Source organism: Bos grunniens, chromosome 18 (genome assembly GCF_055505025.1).
Source record: "Bos grunniens cultivar Pamir isolate PY7600 chromosome 18, Bosgru_T2T1.0, whole genome shotgun sequence".
Taxonomy (NCBI): domain Eukaryota; kingdom Metazoa; phylum Chordata; class Mammalia; order Artiodactyla; family Bovidae; genus Bos; species Bos grunniens.
This window is the reverse complement of record NC_141182.1, coordinates 11,964,294-11,979,520: the sequence shown is the minus strand read 5'-3', so window position 1 is coordinate 11,979,520 and position 15,227 is coordinate 11,964,294. Positions and strand designations below refer to the sequence as shown.

General features: G+C 47.4%; 1 protein-coding gene across 4 annotated transcripts in view; it reads right to left on the bottom strand.

Moving 5' to 3' along the window:
* The window catches only part of IRF8 (interferon regulatory factor 8), a 51,632-nt gene that overhangs the window by 19,439 nt on the left and 16,966 nt on the right, over positions 1-15,227 (bottom strand). The window contains exon 1 of one of the 4 annotated variants that reach the window (XM_086350229.1): positions 1,994-2,142. The exons of 1 other annotated variant lie outside the window; for it this stretch is intronic. The gene's annotated coding sequence lies outside the window, so the exon portion shown is untranslated. Of the gene's footprint in view, positions 1-254; positions 388-1,993; positions 2,143-15,227 lie in introns of those variants that run through there. 2 more of the 4 variants (XM_086350228.1, XM_086350230.1) reach the window with 2 other exon arrangements.

The following is a 15,227-nucleotide window of genomic DNA, read 5'->3' as shown; positions in this document are numbered from 1 at the left end:
TTTCTAGAAAGTGGAGCAACACCTTCCCATCAGGATTTCTAATGGATCCATAACCCCCAAAACTGTTAAGAACAAACTCGTGGTGATTTAGAAGAAAAAGAAAAAAGAAAGTAAAGAGAATGGCATTGAGAGGAAGAGTGAGTCATAGAACATCAAATACTCTAGAAATCATCTAATCCAGCTCCCCTTCCTTCAAAGGAGGAAAAACTGAGGCCCAGGCCCCCACACCCCCAGCAGGGTCTGGTTTCACTCACCTGGAGGCAAAAAACCACGGTTACAAGTGAGAACCTCAGCACATGGACAGCTCATCTCAATCATCACTGACATACCCCACCCCCGCCCCCAGATTAGAGCCCTGCATTCAAAGCCTCTTACAGTGTGATCCATAACGACTTACTGAAGACGAACCAATTAATTCCACCAAATGCCGAGCCGGGAAACATTTATAGGCGCAGTCACATGTTGATGACTTCCTCTTCCTTGATTTTTAGGTAATAATTCTCTTTATGGGCCAAGTCCTATCTGAAGCTAATCTGCATCTCTGCAAATCAGCCAGAGGCCAGGCTTCCCAAGCGGGAGGTGATAAAAGGCTGCTCTGGGCCCACCCCACGTGGACTCCAGGAAGGGTCTGGAGGTGGGACAGGTGCAGAACACTTGCCTTCCCCACGCCTCTCAGGGCGCCTGGTCTTTGGCCCTGGATGCCAGGAAGACCAAAACCATGAAAGCCATTTCTCCTTCTAGCCCCAATCTTGCTGAAATGCCTGTGTGCGGGCGGGTGTAGTCACTCAGTCGTGTCCTACTCTTTGTGACCCCATGGACTGTTGCCCACCAGGCTCCTCTGTCCATGAGATTCTCCAGGCGAGAAAACTGGAGTGGCTTACCATACCTTGTCCATGGGATCTTCCCCACCCAGGGATCGAACACTGCAGATCTCCAGCACTGCAGGCAGATTCTTTACCATCTGAGCCACCGGGAAAGCCCACTGAAATGCCTGTACTGGAGTGGGGTGCCACTGCCTTCTCTGACTGAAATGCCTACGCTCCTCCAGTTCAGGTGGGAACCTGACAAAATCCAAAAGAACTGTCTCCAAAAAGGCTGGCTCCTAATTTGGGTTTCAAAAAAAAGTGTTACATCCCTCATAAATTTGGGAGGTGGGGGGTAGCTGAAAACTCTGGAAAATTCAGTTTCTAGCTTCCATTCACGCTCTGAGCAAGGAGCACACCTCACCTTAGAGAGCCTGCCCTTTGCCCTGCAGCTCAAGTTACACCACAGAGCTCTCTCAGCTGTGACCCCTTAGCAGACTTTCTTGCTAGGAACGACTGGAATACGATGGAAGCAAAAGACCTCCAGCCGCACTCAGACATCTTAAGTGTCATCAATCAGAATTTAAAAACTCCTGTACGCCCCGCTTCACACTCTAACCCCACTCGCGCGGCTGCTCGGGGCGGGGGACAGTTTCACTGTCAGAACTCCAGCCCTGTTTCAAGAGCAGGATTTGAGCGGGAAAAGGAGCAAGTCTTACGATAATGGGTCAATATTCCCCCTCTCTGTATGCGCCATTCTGAAGTTTTCCAAATAAAACCAAATTTTAAGAAAAATGGGGTTATTTTAAAGCACCGGCCAATCTCTGGAAGCAGCCGCACCTGGACGGTCAGTTTGTATTCGGGAGGAAACAGGCCGCGAGAGCACGGGCGCCGCCTCGCCGCCAGGTGCCTTCCGCGCCCCGTGCCCGCCATCCACCTGCGCCGCCGGCCATGCTCCAGACCTCTGGCCTCCCCGGCCGCCGTCCGCGCCCCGCGCCCGCCACCCACTTGCGCCGCCGGCCGCTCTCCCGCGCCTCCCGGCCGCCCGCTGCCGTCGATGCCCCGGGCCCCGCTCCCGACCCCCGGCCCCCGTGCCCGCCGCCCGCCCGCGCCCCACGGCCGCCGGCCGCACCCCCAGCCCGGAGCCCGCCAGCCCCGTCCGCGCCCCGGGCCCCCAGCAGGCAGCCCACCTGCCCCGCGGGCCGCACCCCAGCCCGGAGTCCGCCAGCCGCGCCGACCCCGTCCGCGCCCCGGGCGCCCCTGCACGCAGCCCACCTGCGCCACGGGCTGCCGCCGCCGCCCGCGTTCCCACGTTCGCCGCTGAGCTCCGAAGATGCGCTTCTGCCCGCGGCGCCCGCGCAGATTTAAGGCCGGGGGCGGGCCCGGCGTGCGGAGCGACGGCCGCGACGGCCAACGGGCGCTGGAGGGCGGGAAGGGCCGCCCCCGGGGCGCGGCGCGCCGGGCCCGCCTTCTTCGAAGCGCTCGGCTTTCCGAGAAATCACTTTGCGCGGAGGCGTCGGCGGCCCCTGGTCCTGTCGTCTTCCGCGGTTCGCTCCGGGGGTCCCGGCAGCGTCCGCAGAAATTCCCGAGGGCCGCGGGGGCGTCCGCCGGCCCAGGTCAAGGTCAGGGCGGGTGGTGGGTACCAGATGGCGGAAGTCAAGCCAGTTAGGACAGAAGCGGGAAGGCAGATGGCGGAGGTTAGGACTGTGGGGGGATGGAGGGAGGGTGTCAAACGGCCAGGTCGAGGCCGAAGTGGAGATCAGATAGCGCAGGTCAAGGCTGGGGTGGCGGGGGTACAGAGGTCAGTGCTGCAGACGGCCAGTGGGCCCCCCAGAGCCCCCACCCTGGCCGGGTTATCTCAGCCAGTGTGGCCAGAGCGCCTGGGGCTGCGTGGGAGGATCGCCCCCATCCTGACGAAGCCCCTCGGAAGGTGTCCAGACAGTCATGACCTTCCACCTGAGATGTGGTTGAGGAAAGAACCAGCGACTTACAGATCCGGTCCTAGAGAACCAGTCACTTGCAATTCACTGGAGGTGTCAGAAAAGGGAAAAAAAAAAAAAAAAAAAGCCAGCTGAAGGCATGTCTGAAACCACTGCCTCTGAACATCGGAAGTAAGAGCGGCAGTGTCTATCTGTTAATGCTACAATGTCCGATTAGGGAAAAGTTTTCATCATAAGTTCTTTTCCCCAGAAAAGATCGGTCGAGAAGGGTCCCTTGCATGTCTCTCCTGCGTGTCAGCTAGCACTTGTAAATATGGGGGGGGGGGGCGGGGTGGGGGGGGGTGGGGGGGGACCGAAATAAGAAAGTTCTGGAAACAAAATGAAAAAAGAGGTATTTTTCAGTGTTCTGTCCTGGGGTAGCCTTAGAATAGAGAAAATGAGCTTTTCATTGACTTTTGCACCACATTGACCAGTGATACACAAGCAGCAGTGTTCACTGGGCTATTTTATTCATGAGGCTTTTCAAGAACCTATGAAAAGATTTGGGACTGAAAAAAAAATTTTATTAGCCCCAAAATGCAAGAAAAAAAAAATACACTGCAAATTTGAAGTGAATAAATGTTCAAAGAAAGATTCCCGAAATATAACATGTCAACTTCATAATTTATCTGTTGATAAACATGTCATTATTATTTGAAAACCACGTGTAAGAATTTCCTAACTCCATGATTCCCAGGAAGTCATAGCAATCATAAATAAGTTCCCCATTGCCAAACAATTTCCAGTGAAAACTATTTTAAAGCTTCAATTGTTTAACACTATTTACTGCTGCTAAGTTGCTTCAGTCATGTCTGACTCTGTGCGACCCCATGGACTGCAGCCTACCAGGCTTCTCCGTCCATGGGATTCTCCAGGCAAGAACACTGGAGTGGGTTGCCGTTTCCTTCTCCATTAACACTATTTAATGTGGGAGTATTCTAATATGTTTGTTATGATGTGGGTTGAGTGTCCAGAACTCAGAGCACCTAGGACCTTAGAAGTTCTTACAACACCCTGTATGTGTGTTTATACTCACATCTTTTCACAAATGTGTCCCTTAAGCCTACCCAGGCTTACTTACCTATAAATGCTGTTCACTGCACAATGACGTGTGATCAAATTTCAGCTGAACACTGCACTTAAAAAGAGTGATAAATATAGAGAAGTTGGTGGAAGGGTCCCAGCCTATATTATTGGCAGTAGGTGTCACTATATACATGACAGGAATTGTTCACAGTGCACAGGCTTGCATCAAAGCTGCTCCCGAAACCCTGTATTTTCAGTGTGGTAATTCCTCGATGCTAGGAACAATTGCTGGGCTTCCCTAGTAAAGACTCGCCTGCGATGCGGGAGATCTGGGTTCGATCTCTGGATTGGGAAGATCTCCTGGAGGAGGGCATGGCAACCCACTTCAGTCTTCTTGGCTGGAGAACCCCCGTTGTCAGGGGAGCCTGGCAGGCTACAGTCCATGGGGTGGCAAAGAGTCGGACATGACTGAGCAACTAAGCACCTGAACAATTACTAACCTTATCTGCTTAGTTCTGTTCTTATTTAATGAGCATTTATTGAGCAACTGCTATGCACTAGAGGTGGTGCCAAGGAAGGAGACCCACAAAGCTTTCCTTCACCGAAGATCACCTCCAGCGTCTCCCAGTCATGGTGAAGTTCACCCTGATCTCCATAGCAACCTACCCGCCTTCCTGCCTCCATCACGTGTCCCTGTTTATCCTACTCTCTGCTCCCCCAGCTTAAGCCTTTCTATCTACACTGGCTTCCCCGTGGCTGCCATGGCAGGTCCAGACACTCATCCTGGCATCTAAAAACTGTGCTCTTCCAACCTTCTCTCTCCCCAGCATCCAGCAGGAGCCCCTTCAGGAGACAGCAGCCTGTCACTGCGCCTAGAATGGCAGGATCTGGAGTCAAGCCCCTGTCAAGTCTAAGCTTGCTAACTCACTAAATGTGTGGCCTTGAGCAAATGACTTGACCTTCCTAAACCTTAGTTTCCTCATCTGTGTAGTGGTATTGATGATATTACTATGTTAAATGATATGAGATTGTCTACTGGACTATTTTTCTATCTAAGGAAAGGATAGTTTCCTAGGGTAGAACCTAATCATTCCTGCCTCTAGGATTAGTGGGATCCAGTGGGCTAGGGTGGGTTGGGGAGGTTGGCCAGGAGATGAGGGAGAGAGCTGGGAGCTGGGAGACAGCGTTTCCATTTGTGAGTGCCTGCCTTCCCTGCACATTTCCCAAGCCTAAGTGCAGGAAGGGGGTTCAGGAGAGCTCTGAAGTGTGTTTGCTGAGAGGACAGGTGTCAGTGCTCCTGAGAAAACCAAAGTCACCAAGAGCAGGGTTCTGACTGCCCTGGAAATCTTCAGGACAAGGGGGGCGCTTGGTGGTGGCACCACAACCGTGCCCATGTGCCCTCTTCCACACTCAAGCCCCTGTGATTACACATCCCATCCTCACAGTCCAGCACCTGCTCCCCACGTTAAGGTCAGCTGATTAGCAACCTTGATTCCATCAGCAACCATGCTCCCCTTTGCCCTGCAAGGTGACATATTCCCAGGCCCCAAAGGTTAGGGTGTGGGTGTCTCTGGGGCCACTGTTCCGCCAGCCACCCTGCCCTTAAGATCAGCGTCAGGTCATCTGTTTCCTACCTTAGCCTTCAGTGACTCTCATTTTAAAAACACGAGTCACCACTTTCTGACATAACTTGGGACTTAGTACGTACATTCCTGAATTATTTCATTTCACTGAATGCTGCTTTAGATAAAGGGTAAAATCTTATTCTGATTCAGTATCCCTGCTTAGCACAGCACTGAATGAGGGGCACCTTAAGTAGGAAGGGTAAGTTCATTGCAAGATCTCGGGGGAACAGCAGGAAAGGAGGGAGAAGCATAGCCATAGTCTCTGTGCTCCTGGACGAGCTGGGGGTCTCCAAGAACATGTCTAGGATCAGTGATTCATTGGGAGGAGGTGGGCACTCAGCACAGAGCCGTCATTACAGCTGACCTATTACAGCAAGAGGATGCAGAGCAAGGTCAGCCCAGGGGCCGGGAGGTGGGTGGTGAAGTCCCGGGAACCAGCCCCCAGCGTCCTCTCCAGTGAAGTCGCACAGGACGTGCTCAACCCCCCCAGAAGCGAGCCGAGGGGGCACGTGCACAGTGCTGTCCAGCAGGGACGCGTCAGAGTCAGCGCCCAGGGTTTTTACTGAGAGGCCAGTCCCACGAGCACCCTCTGTCCAACACCCACTCTCACCCCAGACTCGCAGGAGGACAGCAGGCACCCAGTGCCGGCCCCGCTGTCTGTACACACGGCTTAGGACAGGGAGCCGCTCGCCATTCCTAGGGGGTGGGGGTTGGGGGGTGGGGGGGACCCTCCCCAGGTCCGAGCTCCCAGATGCCAGCCGAGGGCCCACCTTGGAAGCAGCCTTTCTGGGGACCCCTGTCTCGGGCCTCTGTGTTAACTCTTCTGCACGTACTCCTAATCCTGAGGGGGACTTGACATGCAAACCTGCTGCACGCACTCCGGAGGCAACGCACCCCTTGGCAGTGCCGCCACGGCTGCTCCCTCCTCCACCAGCCCCTTCTCTGCAGCGCCTGCTGGCTCCCGGCTCTGTCAGCCACGTGGATCTCAACAGGTCTCAGGTTTTCCCCTCTTCGGTTTGTCTCCAGTGTCTTCCAAGTATAGCTCAACACAGGAAACACAGATTTGGGGTATTCTTCCTGATTGCATATTTCCACAAGACACTAACATTAAAAGATGACTCTAATGAAATTGATCCCCTTCGACATATCAGGTTGACCCTAAGTTGAATTTTCTGCTTAAGAACACAGTGGCACAAGGCAACGATGGCCTTCCTCCAAGAAGGGCGGCACCAAATCAGACAAATGATCGTTCACTACGAGAGATGGCATTAGTGCTGGAACTGTGAACGGGCAGACCAAAGGACACCGGACGGACAGGTCCAAGACACAGGAAGTGTGAGAGGTCTATCAGGCAACAGATAAGAGAGGCTTTGGTAAATATCCGTGTGATGGTGTCAGGGCAGCTGGTAGGCTGGGAATTCAGAGCAGATGAAACAGGATGTTTGCAGAGAAATAAACTCACAGTCAAGAAAAGAGTTGGGCAGAGATTTCTAAACAGGACAGAGAATGTACTGACCAGAAAAGAATAGCTAGATAGATTGGACTTCATTATAATTAAGAGCTTGTGTTCAATGAAAGACAGCATGCAGATTAGCAGAGGCAAGCCAAGGCCGGGAGGAAAAGACACTAATATTTCCAAGAAAAAGCTTATACCCAGACATACAAAGAAATGCTATGAATCAATAAAAAGAAAGTTTCCATCCTGAATTCTCAGGCGGAGGCTGTTTACTTCGTGGATCTTTGCATATGATTTAACTTAGAAAATGCAATAGGGGCCGTGGCTATTACAGGATTGCACTTTGCTCAGTCATATTTGAATAGCTGCAGTGTTTAATGATCCACTTGGTCGTTACGGAAGAATTCTTAGCTGTAATTGGTGGTTGCACCAGAATAGTATATTGCCTGTACACTTCCCACTCCAGTGGATTTTTTATGGACCAAGTTTTAATAGTTTTGAGCCTGGGCAAGCACTTACACTTTTTAAAAGACATGTGATTGAACTGCACAAAGTTGATCTGTTTTGAGAGATCCTTAATGTCCTTGAAGTGGTTTTCGTGGGTATAAAACAAATGGTAAATTTGAATTGGTCCCTCTTGTAAGAGTTTTGAAATCAAGTCTGCTGAACGAAGTTATGCCCTTGCTCTAATTTTATATACTTGTGTCTATCAATAAATATTGTGATACCTGAATTTATAAAGAAAATAGATTGAATAGCCACTACACTAACCAAAGAGCCAAGAAGCACATGAAAATACAATAAAAAAGATTAGCCAGGAAAACGCAAATTAAAAATAACAAGATATCACTACGTAACCACCAAAATGGCTAAAATTTAAAAGATTAGAACTTTCCTACACAGGTGGTGGCTAGTGGTAAAGAATCCACCTGCCAGTGCAGGAGCCCTAAGAGACAATGGTTTGATCCCTGCGTCAGGGAGACCCCTTGGAGAAGGGCATGGCAACCCACTCCAGTATTCTTGCCTGGAGAATCCCATGGACAGAGGAGCCTGGCGGGCTACAGTCCATGGGGTTGCAAAGAGTTGGACACGACTGCAGTAAATTAGCATGCACGCACACTGCTGGTGGGAATGAAAACTGGTACAATCACTTTGGAAAATGTCTATCCTAAGCCCAAGAGGAAGGAGGATGTGAGGTACACTAAAGACACATACATGGAACTTAATTTTAGCTTTATTCCTATTAAGTCCAAATAGCAATCAGCTGGAGACCAGGAAAGCCGACCGTGGTATATTCTACAAAGAAAGGCTACATAACAATTAGAACAAAGCATTGATCATGACACTTGGCAGCAAAGATGAAACTCACAGACATTATGCTGGATGCAAGAAGCCAGGGCAAAAAATACTTTATACAAAGTTCAAAAACAGGCAAAACTAAGATGACAGAGGTCAGACAGGTCACTTCTGGGCAGAAGAGGAGGGTTGAATGGGAATTGACTGGGACGAGCCACCAGGGAGCCTTTCTGGGGCTAGAACATTTCACATGTTGCTCTGGGGGTGGGAGGTGGTGCACACATGGGAAATTCATCCCACTGTACAACTATGGTTTGTACAAAACACGAACACACTGGCAACTGACAAATTTAAGGCAAATGACGAAGATATTGACTCGAGCAAAGATTCCTGATACACCTTCACTAGGTCAGGAGCCAAGCCCCAATTCCACACATGGGCAGCCCTGGGCCCCCAGGTGCTAGAAGGTACATGATTCATCCAGGAAAACCAAGGCGTACTTGAAAGCTGGCAGTTTATCCCGGCAGATAAGGAAAAGATTCATTTGTTAGTTTATCCAATATAGAAAAATGGCTACTGTGTATTGGGCAATTAAATATACAGAGTGTGTGTGTGTGTGCGCGCGTGCACATGCGCCCATGCATATATGGGTATGTGCACAAATGGTCCGATTTTTCATACAAGAGGCTATTCTCCAGTAAAAGTGGGATTTCTTCATGGTGGAGAATCAGAGCTGACTGAAGTGCCTTGGGAAGTGAAATACTCAAAAACTGGGTAAAACCTGCTGCTCTGAAGATGAGACCTTTACTCCCACTTGCTTAGGTGTAGTTTCTCTTTTAACTGAGTCAGTCTCTTTATTTGTTCAAGGTGGATTTATGGTAATTCATAGTTACTAGGGTTTCCCTGATAGCTCAGTTGGTAAAGAATTTGCCTGCAATGCAGGAGACTCCGGTTTGATTCCTGGGTTGGGAAGATCTACTGGAGAAGGGATAGGCTACCCACTCCAGTATTCTTGGGCTTCCCTGGTGGCTCAGCTGGTAAAGAATCTGCCTGCAATGGGGGAGACCTGGGTTCGATCCCTGGGTTAGGAAGATCCCTCAGAGAAGGGAAAGGCTACCCACTCCAGTATTCTGGCCTGGAGAATTCCATGGACTGTATAGTCCATGGGGTTGCAAAGAGTCGGACATGACTGAGTGACTTTCACCTTCACTTTATAGCTGCTAATACTGTCCTGATGTATTTCTTTACTCTGAAAGCATAATCTGAGATAAGTCTATGTTTGTTTATATCCTGAAATTCATCACTTTAAAAGGCACTGTGCATTAATTTATTGAATGTTTATCAAATTCCCGCTATGTGTTATGTATCTAATTCATAACCAAATTCCAAGGTGGGAGGGGGGTCAAAGCATATACAACTGTAATGTAAAAAGAATTATGTTAAGCCTTTGATAACTTTTTTGCCTCTCAAATGTAAATTTTATTCACATTAATTACTAGCAAAAGAGACTGAAACCATTTTGGAAAGTAACAGCTCTTCAAAGTAAAAAGATATTAAGCATAAGGAGTTAAAGCAAGTTCTAGGAGATGGTGAAGGACATGGAAGCCTGGCATGCTACAGTCCATGGGCTCACAAAGAGATGGACATGACTGAACAACTGAACAACAAAGCATAGTTCAAAAGTATCTATTGTTGTGATGTATGTCGGAGAGTGTTTTGCCTATGTTCTCCTCTAGGAGTTTTATAGTTCCTGGTCTTACGTTTAGATCTTTAATCCATTTTGAGTTGATTTTTGTGTATGGTGTTAGGAAGTGTTCTAGTTTCATTCTTTTACAAGTGGTTGGCCAGTTTTCCCAGCACCACTTGTTAAAGATATTGTCTTTAATCCATTGTATATTCTTGACTCCTTTGTCAAAGACAAGGTGTCCATAGGTGCATGGGTTTATCTCTGGGCTTTCTATTTTGTTCCATTGATCTATATTTCTGTCTTTGTGCCAGTACCATACTGTCTTGATGACTGTGGCTTTGTAGTAGAGCCTGAAGTCAGGCAGGTTGATTCCTCCAGTTCCATTCTTCTTTCTCAAGATTGCTTTGGCAATTTGAGTTTTTTTTGTATTTCCATACAAATCTTGAAATTATTTGTTCTAGCTCTGTGAAAAAATACCGTTGGTAGCTTGATAGGGATTACATTGAATCTATAGATTGCTTTGGGTAGTATACTCATTTTCACTATATTGATTCTTCTGGTCCATGAACATGGTATATTTCTCCATCTATTAGTGTCCTCTTTGATTTCTTTCACCAGTGTTTTATAGTTTCCTATATACAGGTCTTTAGTTTCTTTAGGTAGATATATTCCTAAGTATTTTATTATTTTCATTGCAATGGTGAACGGAATTGTTTCCTTAATTTTTATTTCTATTTTCTCATTATTAGTGTATAGGAATGCAAGGGATTTCTGTGTGTTGATTTTATATCCTGCAACTTTACTATATTCATTGATTAGCTCTAGTAATTTTCTGGTGGAGTCTTTAGGGTTTTCTATGTAGAGGATCATGTCATCTGCAAACAGTGAGAGTTTTACTTCTTCTTTTCCAATTTGGATTCCTTTTATTTCTTTTTCTGCTCTGATTTCTGTGGCCAAAACTTCCAAAACTTTGTTGAATAGTAGTGGTGAGAGTGGGGCATACACACCGAGGAAACCAGAATTGAAAGAGACACGTGTACCCCAATGTTCATTGCAGCACTGTTTATAATAGCCAGGACCTGGAAGCAACCTAGATGTCCATCAGCAGATGAATGGATAGGAAAGCTGTGGTACATATACACAATGGAGTATTACTCAGCCATTAAAAAGAATACATTTGAATCAGTTCTAATGAGGTGGATGAAACTGGAGCCTATTATACAGAGTGAAGTAAGCCAGAAATAAAAACACCAATACAGTATACTAACGCATATATATGGAATTTAGAAAGATGGTAACAATAACCTGTATGCAAGACAGCAAAAGAGACACAGATGTATAGAACAGTCTTTTGGACTCTGTGGGAGAGGGAGAGGGAGAGGGTGGGATGATTTGGGAGAATGGCATTGAAACATGTATAATATCATATAAGAAATGAATCGCCAGTCCAGGTTTGATGCAGGATACAGGATGCTTGGGGCTGGTGCACTGGGATGACCCAGAGGGATGGTATGGGGAGGGAGGTGGGAGGGGGGTTCAGGATGGGGAACACATGAATACCCATGGAGGATTCATGTTGATGTATGGCAAAACTAATACAATATTGTAAAGTAATTAGCCTCCAATTAAAATAAATAAATTTAAATTAAAAAAAAGAAAATGGAAAAAAAAGTATCTATTGTTGTTTAGTCACTCATTTGTGTCTGACTCTGAAATCCCATGGACTGTAGCCCACCAGAATCTATTAATCAAATTCAGGTTATTGCCAGGAGACACTGGTTTACCAAAAATATACTTTTTTTTTGGCCATACTTTGCACCTTGTGGAATCTCAGTTCCCCAACCAGGATATAAGCCAGGCCCTCGGCAGTGAAAGTATGAGTCCTACTAGTGGATTGTAGGGAATTCTAAGATTACCAAAAATATAAATTCTGACTTGCAGCATGTTGTTGTTGCTGTTTTAGTCACTAACTCGTGTCTGACCCTTGGCAACCCCATGGACAGGAGCCTGGTGGGCTGCAGACTGTATGTATCCCGTGATTAAAGCACAGCTTATTAGTATTAAATTGTTGTTGTGCTATTTTTACAGTCTATAGCCCACCAGGCTCCTCTGTCCATGGAATTCTCCAGGCAAGAATACCAGAATGGGTAGCCATTTCCTCCTTCATGGAATCTTCCCGACCCAGGGATCGAACCCACATTTCCTGCATTGACAGGCCGATTCTTTACTGTTGAGCCTCCGGAAAAGCCCAACTTGCAGCATATATGAGTGTTTTTCAGTTTTAATCTGCATATGTAACATGGGGCACTTGGTACATTTGGGGTAAATGTATAATTGTTAGTCGCTCAGTCATGTCCAACTTTGCAACCCCATGGACTGTAGCCCACCAGGCTCCTCAGTCCGTGGGTATCTCCAGGCAAAAATACTGATGTGGGTTGCCATGCCCTCCTCCAGGGGATCTTCCCAACCCAGGGATTGAATCCACAAGTCTTATGTCTCCTGCATTGGCAGGTGAGTTCTTTATCACTAGCCCCACCTGAGAACCCAAGTAATCCAGATGAGCTAATCCAAATCCATCTCCAGGTTAGCCTCCCACACACATAACAAATAGATCTCCAATAAATGTTTGGCTTAGTCACAGAGAAAAAAAAAAAAAACAGCATAAAAACAATGATTTACCTTGAAACAAGAATCACAAATTCTGGGAATTCTAAGAAACTTTTAAAATAGTGCGCTAGAACTCTATTCTATGCGGTATCTAAGGGACAAGACTGAAGACTGTAATGGCTTTATTTGTAAACAATCTTAACTTCAGACTTATGTGCCATGTGTGGCATTTCAGGCTTATGTGGCACGTGGCAATTGTGTGTCGGTGGGCAGAATTCCTCCCGTGTTCCCTTAGTCCACTTGATACTGAGCTGTGCTTTAGTCATCTTTCTAAAAATGGCACAAAGTGCCTGGAGAGGCGGGGACCCACCCTCCCTGGAAGCATGAAAGGCCAAGTGCTTGGTCACCTGTGAGTGATTTCTGCAGAATGTGTTCCTGGGTTACTCGGGAGAGTGCACTGCTTAGCCCACACGGCCCAGTCCCTTTAAGATTCTGTGATTCCAGTTCCACTTCTCTGTCACCTACGGGGTCTTTGGTAAATAACTCTTGAACAGAGGCAGTTAAACTCATTCCAGGCCATGATTTCTTTCATTGTCATCACATGGTCAGCTGTGATGTTCCCATAACCCGCTATGGAGGAAGGATTCAGAGAAGAGATCAAAGGTGGCACCAGGTCTCCAGGCCAAGGCAAGAAGCGAGACCCTTTTGTTCCTAGAACTGTGTTGCAGAACTCAGCAGAGAAGGCGAAGGGGAAGGACTAGTTAGCTGTGCAGACCTGGGTGAGACTGGCCATAGCAACGTCGTCCTGCAGCTGCTGTCTCTTCTACAAAACACTTGATCTCAAATTGTCTCATCTGGCTCTCATAACAACCTAGAGGAGGGACACGTACGACTGTCCCCATTTGACAGATGGGAAAACTGAGGCCCAGAGAAGCTGAAGCCTCTCAACGTCAGGCTTCCAAGCTGCTCTGCTCAGGGGATGGAGGTGCAGCTGAGGCAGAGGGGTGCAACACACATCTGTCTCCTCCTCTGGAAAGTTAAAGGGCTAAGCTAGACAGGTGCTTTGGTTTCTTTTAGACCTAAATGCCTCATTTCTCCAGGCAGGGTTGTGCCAAATCAGAAAATGAAACAACTGGGAAGTCTTGGTGGGAGAGGCACTGGGGAGAGGACACCAACAGTCAAAATTTCTTTACAAGTTAGTCATTTCCTCCCGGACATCCTTCTTGTTCTGACCTCTTCATCTTCACCTCTGTCACCCACTCATGCCAACATATGCATCATCACCTGCGAGTCCAGCTAGAGATGAGTGCAAATAACACTTCATTCATGTCCTGCTCCCAGAACGAGGATAAAAGTCATATTCATATGAGGGTCAGTTTGCATGAGGGTCATGAATGTTCACACCAAGCCTTGGAGGTGTTCAGTTCTCTTTCCTCAGTCAGCTCCAGTTCTTTGGGGGTGCCCTTAGGGCCGCCAAGAGTTTGGGACCTTCCTTTTGTAGAATAATAGCCAGAGACTCTCTTTCAGATCTGTCTGTTTCATCCCAAGATGCAGGATTCCAGATGCTGCTTCCAACCCCTGAAACCCCCCACAGTGAGCAGGCAGAGTTACTCTTTCAAGCTACACAAGTCAGATTTCTTTTCCCTAAAGACTATTCTTATGCTGTTATTTCCTTGTTTGTTGCTTGCATTAGATTATTGTTTCTACACCTAAATTTCCCTGAACGATACTATGGTGTGAATGTTTGTGTCCTCCCAAAATCCATATGTTGAAATCTAATGCCCAGTGCAATGGTTTTAGGAGGTGGGGCCTTTGGGAGGTGATTAGGCAAGAGGGTGGAGCCCTTAGGAATGGGATCGATGCCCTCATACAGGACAGACCATTTGCCCTCCCCACTATGTGGAGGTCACAGCTAGAAGGCACCATCTACGAACAAGAAATCACCCTGTTACTGGATGTTACAAAAGAAAACATGACTGAATAGAGACTATGCCATGTTCATGGATTAGAAAATACATACCATAGGCAAAAGCCAAGACAAGCTGGAAGGACAATATGTAGGACTTACCCTCCCAGATGTCCAGTCTCATCATAAATGTGTTGGAACTAAGAGAATATGATAGTGACACAGGTTAGAGCCTGAAACTAGTGAATCCTCAGGATCAATCCAGTAACTGTCTCCCTGTATATATAACTCGATGTGTGATAAAGGGAGACTTAGAAATCAATGGAGAAGGACGGAAAAAGAAAATGAAAGTGTCAGTTGCTCAGTCATGTCCGACTCTCTGCAACCCACCAGGCTCCTCTGTCCATGGGATTCTCCAGGCAAGAATACTGGAATGGGTTGCCATTCCCTTCTCCAGGGGATTTTCCCGACCCAGGGATAGAACCCGGGTCTCCCACATTGCAGGTAGATTCTTTACTATCTGAGCCAGCAGGGAAGCCCAAAGAAAGGCAGGCTTACTCATAAATGGTGGAAGGACACTGACCATCTGTAAGGAAGTAAAAGAAAATTAGTTTTTATGTTGCACAACAAATATCTAACAAAATCCAGGCAGGTTAAAGGTCTAATTATAAAAGGCAACCTACAAAAACCCTTAGAAGAAGATGTACGGAAATAACTTCATGGCCTCAGAGTAGGGAGGATTTTTCAGACCAGACACAAAGAAGCACAAACCATACAGGAAATAAATAATATATTTAGGTTTTCTACACCACCAAAAAAGAAAAAGTGAATAAGACCACAGC